The 11,945-nt window shown below is 26.6% G+C and overlaps 1 long non-coding RNA gene across 1 annotated transcript; it reads left to right on the top strand.

The window, feature by feature from the left end:
- Positions 1 to 8,519: 8,519 nt before the first annotated feature.
- LOC124419676 lies at positions 8,520 to 10,485 on the top strand. Its single transcript, XR_006940751.1, has 2 exons — positions 8,520 to 8,785; positions 10,169 to 10,485. It is a non-coding gene; the product is annotated as an uncharacterized LOC124419676 (long non-coding RNA).
- Positions 10,486 to 11,945: the final 1,460 nt, after the last annotated feature.

Raw genomic sequence — 11,945 nt, forward strand, 5'->3', positions numbered from 1 at the left:
TTTAATGTTTTGGATATTTTGTCAGTTTAAATACCCAACAGTTCTATCGGACAGTCCTGACCTAATCTACCACTTTCGCTTACCCCTAGCCACGGACACTCCAAAAGACTAGCTATTTAATAATATGCTCGTCCTACGAAGAAATCAAACGTCAAACCATAAATTACGAAGAGTCATATAAGAAACTTAAGTTTGCTTACAAAGCAATTATTTTCACCAAAAGTACATTCGTGACGAATGAAAAGATGGTTGGAAGTTAGTGGAAATCAATGTCTTTTTTGAATGCATTGACTTTTTGTCGAACTGCTGGGCTTTTGTTGGGAATATATTCCTACATATGTATGTATTTAGGTATTTGTAATGGAATAAATTTGCAAACTAAATCCATGAAAGTGCAGTGACGGAAGAAATTAAAGAAACATTAATATTTCGGGTAAATAATTAATTGTCATCCAGTTCATAATTATTTAAACTAATTAAACATAAATGTACGTCAAATAAGTTTTTAACTCGAATTTCAAAATTTTTCAAAATCACCGTTTAAGAGCAAAATAAAAACAGCCATGTAAACCTTGTAAGCAATTTTCATTTATTTATTCCATAGGAGTTTTCCATTTCAAGAACGATACTGAAATGGTTTAAATCGGTCCATTATTTCACCAAGACCCCACACAACTGTACCTTTCAATTTTGGCTCTTTAGTTCAAATATGAATAGTAGGTATCACAGGTTTATGATAAAAGAGTACATAGTGCTTTGTTGAGGGCTCACACTTAAAAATTAAAATTTAGAGTTGAGTCACTTTAAAACTTAGTGTTTGATATAAAATTCAAATTAAACTATCTATAACTTGCAATTAGTTTAACAAATATTAAAAAGTTGTTTACCCTTTATTTAATAAAAACTTTTTATAGGCTTTTTAACAGATTAAATGAAATATCACAAAAAGGTGCTAATTAATTTCTCGACGTTTACACCAAAAAAAAAACTACATATCGCTTATTTACTAATAATTTCGTTTCTTTTTCATATAATTTTGAGGTCATCTACTTTGATTCAGCATAGCCGGGAATGAAATATTAACACCCTTAGTTGTTAACATTTGTTACATATTTAATAATTTTAAAGAAAAAAAATAATTCCAAACTCGTCTAGTCATCGTGCAATAAAAAATAAATTATTACATTTAGCAACAAAGAATGAACAATAATATGTCATTGACAAAAAAAATAAACTTTTATCTAAAAAATTTTAGCAAAAGTCATAAATTTCCAAGTCATAAAATAATAAATACTGTGTTTTATTTTGCTTGGCAAATTAAGTAAGTGATAAATTAAAGAAAAATAATTCATTAAATATTTAATTTTGTTAATGTTTTAGTTAAAAAAAATTAAAATAAATATTTATGTTTTTGAGAGACATGTTTGAAAAAAAATATGCAAATTGAATATCTTTATCGTATACATAGAGAAGAGCATGTTCATGTGTATACATATGTATATGCACATTAGGGTAATCCCAAACTGGAAAATTAATACTTAGGTTATTCAAAGATACCATTTCCCAAAATTTTTGTCTTTTGAAACAAATTTTTCAAGCGGAAAAATCCGTTTTTAAAGGTTTTAAGTTTTTTTACATATTTTTGCACAGAATTTAGTGTCAAACAAACAAAATTACAATGCCATTAAGATTAAAAGAAAGTCATTGCTAGAGTACTTCAAAATAATTCAGACATTAAGTAGTAGTTCTTGAAAAGTATGTATGTTATGTATGGACAACCCATTACCAAATTTTGTTGTTGCTATGTTATTAAAAAACTAAACAACTCTGAAAATGCATTTTAAATAAAAATAGCTGATTCTTATGTATTTCTAACCGCTGAGTTCAAAAATTGCTATGAAAATTTTCGGTTAGCTCTAGTTTTCTAGATATTGTGGTTTTTGTAAAAACGTTCTTTAAGACATTTTTAGTGTTTTTTACTTCATTTCTTAAAATCGGACCAATATTTATAGAATTATTTAACAATATAGAAGATTGCCATGTTGTTAAGAATAAAATAATCATTAAAGTACAATCATGCTTGGATATCCTGCAGCGAAGTTGAAAATTGTACTTCTATGTTTTATTCTTATTACTTGAATTTGAGGTACCAACACATAACAAAATCAAATTTTTTAAAAAACGATTGGAAATTCGTTAAAAATTTTGTGAAATATTTTGAAAAAATTCGTGATTTTTGCTTAATGTGTTTTTTTTTTACTTTTAATAATATTTGTTCTTCATACATCATGATACATAAAACATATATACAAATATCAAACTTTGGAAGCAATAAGATCACAACAAACATCATGGCCAAGCACTTACAAACAGCAATATACTATATTAAAAAAAAGAACATCGCATTTATCCAATTCACAGTCGTATGTCATTAATATTTCGCAGACAAAATTTTTTCACACAAAAACAAACATATACAACGTTACGGCAACGATTGTGAATTGTGTAATATTTTGAATTCATGAGTATGTACAAATAAAATTTGAATTTAATCCGAAATATTTAACTGCGTTTTTAACGAATTTCCAATTTTAACCGAAAGATGATATTATTGGTTTGTGTTGGTAGTACTCAAATTAATTTAGCCCAAAGTACTGTTATAAGGATAAAACAAAAAAGGCTAAATTTTCAACTTCCTTGCAAGGCAATCTAGTTATTTATTCAACTATCATTATGATCATACTCTTTAGAAAGATAATTTTGTGTAGATTTCCATGTTGTTAAAAAATTATTTAGCATTTGATTGGATCTATTTCAGAATTTTTCGGAATTTCTAACGCACTAAATCTAGATTTTCAGACCAAAAATATCGTAGCACGAAAGTGGACTTCATAATTATATATGTATGCTATTGCTATATACTAATAGCTATATAACCTTAAATGATGATGCAGATTTTCGAAATGATCTCATTAATGCCTAGCTTCAATACAAAGTCCTTTTTAGAGAATTATACTGTCAAGATAAAACTACAATCATGATAAAACTCAGCAAATCAGAAACTTTTATATAAACATACCTCTCTACACAATTTTAAAATGATCGACTCAATTTTAGTCACCTTATAAAGGTAAAATTCAACATTATACATTTGGGGTATTCACACGGGGTTCTAACAAGTCCTATTGTCAAAAAATACTAAAGTTTTATGATAGTTTAAAAAAATTGTTGTTGTGCTTCAAAGATAAAAGTTTTAAAATAATAACACCTTCTATAATATGTTTATAGTTTTGTGATAACTAAACAGTGTATATCAAAGACGAAAAGTAAAAACTCTTCATCGAGTCCTTTTTCTAACTAGCAGCCACCGAAAGTATTAAAAATAACAGGCGTCAGAAAATATTTCCGGCTCATTCGTTTTTCAAATTAAAAAAAAAAGATTATAAAAATGGATTGTATAATCCACCATTATGCTTGAAACCGACTTTTATATCAGTTTTTGACTTGCTTTAGCCATTTTTATTACAAATATTTGTATTTTTTTGTAGCCGACTCATATTTAAAATATCACAGCATTCATATTATTTCGTGTTATTATTTAATGATATATGACTTAACGACGACCGTATGAATCCCCTAATTATATAGTCATGTCATTAGATCATAAATGTCCAAATATTTCCTTACTTGTTTTAAATTTGGCATGGTAACTTTATCTTTGACCAGCCTGTATATATTTCGAATGAAAAATATAACAATAATATAAAATATTGTTTTCTATTTACATACATACAAACATACATTGGTAGATATGTACATACGTATGTATATATAAGAATGTTAACATACTTGAAGATAATCTACTAAGACCTTGTATTTAACAAAGAAAACAAATGTATAAAATAAAATTGTTAATTCTACATATTAATAACAAAATAAACATAAATTTGAAATGAATATAAAAGCCAGAAATAACAAAGAAACTTATGATACAAGTACAATTACAGAAAAAGGATAAAGGAATGAAATGTACCACTAAGATACCAAAATATTTAGCTTAGACATTAAGAAGATTTAATATTAAGTATTTTCTGGCTAAAGAATAAAGGGAAATAAAAAAAGAACTACTACTAATTTTGTTCAGACATACAAACAAGCAAGCAAATAAATATTAAATTTCATTTGAAGTCATAATATCTATACTAGATGAAGAAATATGAAGACAATGAATGGTAAACGATTAAACCATAGACAAGTGCTTTTCAAATAATTCAATTCAAGTAGACTGCTTATATTACATTTAAACTGAAATATTTTTGAAGTGTTTACAGACATATGAATGAGTGACTGAAGATAGATAAAAATCTAATAAAATATTAAATGATAGGGGAAATAAAACAATTAAGATACAATATTAGGGAGGCTGTTATGCGTTTAGTCTTACAATTACCTTAAAGTTTACCAATTGGTTCAGAATCGTCATTTGTCTATTTGGGCACACAAATGGTTAAAATCGGTACATTATTTTTCCTAGTCCCTAAAGAATCTAAGAATAGGTTTTTTTAGGTCAATTTAAAGTAAAACAAGTAAGATGTTATAGTCGACCATATAATACCCTACACCTGTATACGAATAAAATGTGATTTAGTTTTCATAATAAAGCATTTAAGTTGAATTGTACCTTGTCTTAGATATACTAAATCCATTTACTGTTTTATAAAACTGTGGATATTTAAGTAAAATTCTGATGGGGGCTTTTAAGATGAGCTAGGGTCAAATGAGGACCTATAATTATAAAGTTCATCAGGGTCACCAAGACTAGTATAGAACTTGATTTTGCAGCTTTTTGTCGATATACGAGTATATTAAACATAATTATGAACTTTAAAGCCCTATTTGGCAGGTTCAGTTCTATGGGGCCTAAGTGAAATAATGGACCGATGTTAATTTTTTTCAATAGGCTTCGTCTACAGATCATGTGCCAAATTTCATTGAATTATCTCCAAAATTGCGACCTGTAGTTTGATTACAAGGTTTACAAGCTCTATTCGGGGGTTCAGTTGTATGGGGGCTAGGTGAAATAATCATTCAACCAAAAATTAATGTTGAATTCTTCTAAGATACCGTTTTTCAAACCCGTATTTCTTTTTATGAATATATTCGTTCCGTATATGTACTTTGCAAGAAATATGGGGAAATTGTAAGAACCACCAAAAAGGACTTTTTTACACCTTAATCCAGCTTATCTTCTATTGGTGATCTGAAATGTTCTGAAACAAAATTTCACATTTTAATGCCACCCTAATGTATATAGCATATTCATTTTAAAAGCCATTTAATCAAAACATATTTATTTTTAACTAAAACTAATTTAAAATATACAAAATCCCTAAAATTAACTTAAGGCCATTAACAAGGGTTTATACGTTAGTGTGGATGAATGTTCTTGTATGTATCTGAATTTGTATGTCTCTATCTATGTCTGTAGCTGTAAACTAAGTAGAGTATAAATAAATAACTAAATAGTTTTTAACAAAGAATATAGATATTTATCCTTAATCTAAATCGTGTGAACACTACACTGTGTAGTGTATGTATGTATGTATGTATGTATGTATGTATGTATGTATGTAAATTTAAAATTAAATTGTTAAATACGTCACAATAATTTATATGTATATGTTTTAAGCATTTATTGCTTAAAACATATTTAATTTATTTGACTTAAGCTAGACAATCTTTTTAAAAGTATATAAAATAAAACTCATTAAAACGTGAAAAATTATGTTATTACGAAAATTAGTAAAACAAAAGAATGCTACAGATGTTTTTTTTTTCTTCTGTCTATAGACAAACAGACTTTAATTGACAGACACATTTTTAAAACTGAAATAATTACACCGTTATTAAGATTATATTTGTAATATTTGTAGTGGTTTTTTAAATGACTCACTAACTGGCAGGTACTATCAGTAAACAGCTGTGGAAACCATTAGTTAATTAATTATTTGTATCTTAAGTACTTAGTAGTCATAGTATTTATAGCTTTTATTATGAATTTTTCTTTATTTTTTATGCTATTACATAGGCAGAAAGTCAGGCAAGTCATTTGTAGAAAAAAAATTATTTTTTTCCATAAAAGAGATATACATTTTCCCCCGATTTGAATACATAATTCTGGTATTAAAATATTTTAAACAGAAACATAGTAAACTACTGATTTTCGAAATGAATATAAGGGTTAAACCCTTTATTTTATGACATACTAATCGATATTACTAACTTTAAATATATGTATTTAATATAAAATAATTATAGTTTTCAAATTAGTATTGAGTCTACTTACTAGCAAGAAAGAAAAATATTCTCAAGACGTGGTTTTAATAGGCTATTTTTAATTAGGCGCGGATCCACTGGGGGAAAAGGAAACATTTTAAGGAGTCCTTGCTCTTGCGGAAAGGGGGCAATTTTTTTGAAAAAAGCTATTAAAGGTGGCTAGATACGAAATTAATATCAAAGTAAATGAATTTCTTAAATTCAACGAAAAATTATTACTCGATCATAGAGGGTTAAACATTTTTCGGGTTTTTATGATATATTAATAATATTTATTCTTTATATTAGTAAACTAAAAAAAAATCGATTTATTTAAAAGATTACAATATGTCATTAAAATTTTGTATTATTCGAAAGGTCATCCATTAAACATACAATTTTAAAAGAATTACCTTTGGAAAGTAATTACAATATATATACCAAACAATATTCTTAAATGGAGTCTAAAAAATTGGGATTTTTTGATTTTAAAGAAAATTCAGATTTTGGAAAAATGTTGTTATAAAAATTCATAACTAATATTTATTAAAATTTTAATAAAAATTACAAAATCAAAAGATTTTAAAGCTCCGATTTATCTGCTGGATTATATAAAATTCCAAAAATTCTACTTATTACGAACAATAATAAGTTGTTATTTATTTAACGGCAACACAAAATATCTCTTTGATATTGATTTTTAATTTAATTTCTAACACTTTCTTTCACACCATTAGCATATTCATGATTACATACAATACACGTTATCTATATACAAATTTAATAATCAAATAAATCATTTCATTAAATTTTAGAGAAAGAAAAATGTATTTGTAAACAAACCATTAAAAGACCCACAACCGAATAAATAGCCAAATAAATGTACTGAATAGATAAGAATTCATTTTGGGAAAGCGTGGACAACTTGTACTTGGACAAAAAATAACACGTTTCCCTTAAAATTGAAAGAAAATCAAATTAATAATAGACTCCCTCATACATTTTGATCCACAACCAACAACAGCTTTATTGTCATACACAAAAACAAAAGGAAAATTTACAAATTTGGCAATGCCGAATTTTTTATACCCTTCACATTATATATTTTTTTTAATTAGCTTCTTTTTAAATATCTAATTCTTTGAACAGTTTTCAAAGAATTATTTGAGGTTTTTCTACCTATCTATAAAAATTTTGAAAGCAAACGGAATCACTAACTATACAGACTTCATGTAAAGGTGAAGGGTACACAAATGAAAATTGACTCAGTAACCAATATGATTATAACAATAAAACTGTTATCGTTATTACAAAAGAAAACAAAAATATAAAAAATACATGAAATAAATAAAATAAAAACGTATTAACAACTTTTTGGTTAAAATTTGTTGCGTTAAAAAATAAATAACACTCATAAACTATATCACAGCGTAAATGTTTCACAATTCCAATAATAATAAATAAAAAAATAACAATAATTAAAATGTAACAGTAAATAGGAAATAACAATTATTGTGCTTGTTTGTATCAATGGCACAACAACAATTAATTTAAAACACATAGTAAATAATAAATAAAACATCAATTGTGGCAAAAATTCATACATAGAAAAATAATATTCACACTCAACAAAGTTTTAAATGACTGATTAAACCAAAAACAAAAAAACTAAATTTATATATAAAAAACTGATGTTAATATTTTATAATTATATAAAAACTCTTGCATACATTCATATTTTTTAACAAAATCCCATGACAATGTATGTACCATAATAATTAAGTTAAAAATGTTAATTGTAAAAGTCCATAGTTACTAATATTAGAAAGAATTTACAAACAGACATACTCGTACAACATACAAAAACAAAACATAAATGTTCTAAAATATTAAATGTAAATCATTTACTTAATAAGCAGTAGATAAATTAAGAGTTTTTTGTTTGTTAATTACTTGTTATTTTAAATACACTATTTTAAAAAAAACAGGAAATAAATCATTTGAAAAAAAGCTAAATTTTAGAAATAAAAATTATTGCAGAATTTTTTTTAAAGAAATAAAAGGTAAAATTTATATAGAACAATAAATGAAATATATTTATATGCTTTAGTAATAATTTCAACTTTTCGAAAGTATAATTTTTAATGAATTATCTACTATTGTTTTCTATCTTATTTAATATCATGTTTGAAATTTATAGTTAATTAACAGATACAAATACAACTCTGTGTGTTTTTATAATAACATTGTTCATATGGCAATATTACAAAAAGAAAATGTGGCAAGCTATAAACCAAAAAGTGAAATATGGTAACTCATTGTTAAATTTTGCTTGTGCTTGATCGGAGATTCTTGTTTTATAAAAAAAAATAATCTAAAACGTTATATTTCTATTACGCAGTTATAATTAGTAAAACAAACATACATTTTATTAGCTATTAAATATTGTGAAAATATTTTTGTCAACAAGGTGCGTAGATTTGAGTATTTTTTCTATAAACTAATAACAACGCCATTTGTTCAGTGAAGTGTGATTTTGCATTTATGCAAGAAATACCATATAACTAGATTAAAGTGTATTTTAGAAATGATGTCCTTTTATTTTCCATTAAAAATAGAACACCACAAAATTAAAATTATTACAAATGTTTGTATGTATACTGCCATATTTTGGTTTGTTTGATATAGACACGAGAAGCTGGGAAGATTATTATATACAAAAATCGTTCCCACGACAATTGGATCTTCGTTCCGGAACGACCCGAGTCATACTCGGCCAAAGATTGTCAACCCAGCGACAGCTGTATCAACCGAAAGTTTTTTCCCCAGGAAAGAACTATCGGCCACAGTCGAGCTGTTACAACAACAACAACATTTACAAAAATAATTAAAAAAGAAGTCTGCAAAGTAGCCAAAATCTGGTATGTATGTCATCTAAAAGTCCTGTCCATTAAAGTCATCAAGTATATCTTTCTTTGAGATATGTACATTAGACCGACTCACAAAAAGGGTGCTTGATTTACCCCCCTCAAAATATTTGCTTTCGATTAATTGTTATCCGTTAGTGAGCTGGACAATTCTCAAGAAAATATCGTATGAGGGACACGATTTTTATGTTAAATTCAATATTTTACCCAGCTTCAAACAATCTTTGCTATGTTTTATAATGGTTCCCAAAAAATTTCAATTCAATGGCCCTGAGTTTACAAAAAAGTCCTAAAATTTGCAAAATTCTGTCAATTATATGCAGACGGTCATTTATGATTAACACACAAATGGACGATACATTAAAAAAAAATCCAAAATACCTTTTTTTAATTTGGTCCAGATCACGAACGGTCATCGCTAGACTTAAGATAATTTGGGCAAGAGAGGCAATTAAATTTTGAGAGAGGTAACAAAAACAAGTTTTTGCTTTCCATACAAATTGAGTCGGTCTAATGTCTGTAAGAGTGATGAAGATGAGGTTAATTTATTTTAAAGACGACACATTGAACTTTTAGGTCAGAACTGCAATAGTCGGGGTTGCCATAGAATCCAATAATTGTTGGAAATGAGTTTGAAAACTATAAAATAAAATTTGATATTATTATGATGACATTAAAATTTTTGAAACCGATTGTATTTTCCAATTTAACACTTATTTGATTCTATGACAAACCCAAATGTCTCAAATATGGACAACGGAGTTTGTTTACGTTTTTAAGACGCTGTATTTCAAAAACCATCAGAAAAAGCAGGTGGACATTGACTGGACGCCGATTTAGATTATTTTGAAAGTTTCATTTATAAGTACAAATATATTCCAATAATAAAGTTTTTCCACAGTAAATTAATTCAATTTTATTTATAGGGAATGAGGACTTCTGTTCTACAATTAAATACAATGGAGAAATGGAAACAATGGTGTTAATGTATAATTCAAACAACAATGAACTGTCCATTCCCACGACAATTGGATCTTCGCTCCATAACGTCCAAAGATTGTAAACCCAGCGACAGCTGTATCAGCCGAATGTCTTTTCTCCAGGAAAGAATTATACGCCAAAGCCGAACTGTTAAAACAACATCTTAATGCCGCCCAAAACATGTAAGAATAAATATAGATTTATTTATTATATAGATATGAAATGTACTTTCATATAATAAAGATAATAATTATTAATTAAATTGTTTAAATTATTTTCCTGTACTTGTTACCAATGTAGATGGGTGTTTGTCTCAAATATATTATTGTGGATTGGACATATCTAGTACGATATATTTCCGTTAGATGTCACTTTTAATGTATAAAAATAGCGCCATCTATTTTAAAAGATATTGCTGCGAGAAAAAGTGAAAAATTGAGTTTTTCAAGGTGGCAACTCTCATAGCAAAATATCGATCCCACTATGAAAAACAATATGGCAACACCGTATGAATTTTGTGAAAATCGCTGGGTTGCCAGATCGTTTTCTCTAGCGACATGTGTATTCTGCTACCGGAGTTGCCACCCGAGAAAACCAGTTTTTTACATTTTGTAATGACCCAAATATAAACAATAGATGGCGCTAATTTTGTTCTTAAAAGTGACATCTTGCGGATTTATTTCGTACTATATATTGACTGCCCAATCCACTTAGCCTAGACAAATCGCTTTATTGGAATACATCAAAAAAGATCTTTGTTTCTTATATTTAATGCAAATAAGAATGGACTTTATTGAAATAAATACATAAATACTTTTAGTTAAAAACAATTACATAGGTATGTATATATGTATGCCATTAATATTACTTAAACATTAATTTAATCTGCAAAATCAGTCAGGACACATACATTATCGTCAGGACACGTACACAGGCATCTCAATTGAAATATTTGCTCGGATACCAACAGACTGAAATAGAAATAAATTTATTAAACATATTAAACAAAATATTTTAATTCTAATTGAAATATTAATACAAATGTATGTTTGAAGTTGAGAATTCGATATAGAATTATAGCTATATTGTTATCTAAAATGCAAAAGGGCATAACAACACTTTTAAACATTTTACAGGAGAGACAAAAAACTAAATAAAATGAAAACTATTGTTGTTATAAAAACGTAATTTTTTACATGATTTATGTCCTAACATTAATAAACACATTTGAATATGATTATACCGTCAGACATTGTCTATTATGTTGCTTTTTAGGATATTATGACTTGAATAATGACTAATTTGTTTTTACACCTTTTTGAATTTCGTGTTAAAAAAATTAACAAAATCAATTTAAAACAATACATTCCACAATTAAATCAAAAGGAAAACATTAGCTTCCAACAATTTTTTAAATCACAAATTAATAAATAATAAATATTTTTATAAAGAAAATTTATAAATAATTTTTTAACTAACTTTAATTTAGAACTCATTAAACGGAATCGCAAAATTTGTGATAAAAAGAAAAAAGTATATAAGTAGTTTTTGAACGTTTTATGTACTTTTTCATTTTTGCTACAAATATATTCTGATCAAATTTATAAGGCGTGAAATTTTAACGATTTATAATTACTTGCAACAAAATTTAAAAATATATTGTGAGGTTTAACATTGTTTTTAAGTAAACAGTAATGTAGACGTAACAATGAACGCGTTAAC

The sequence above is a fragment of the Lucilia cuprina genome, chromosome 4, assembly GCF_022045245.1.
Source record: "Lucilia cuprina isolate Lc7/37 chromosome 4, ASM2204524v1, whole genome shotgun sequence".
Taxonomy (NCBI): domain Eukaryota; kingdom Metazoa; phylum Arthropoda; class Insecta; order Diptera; family Calliphoridae; genus Lucilia; species Lucilia cuprina.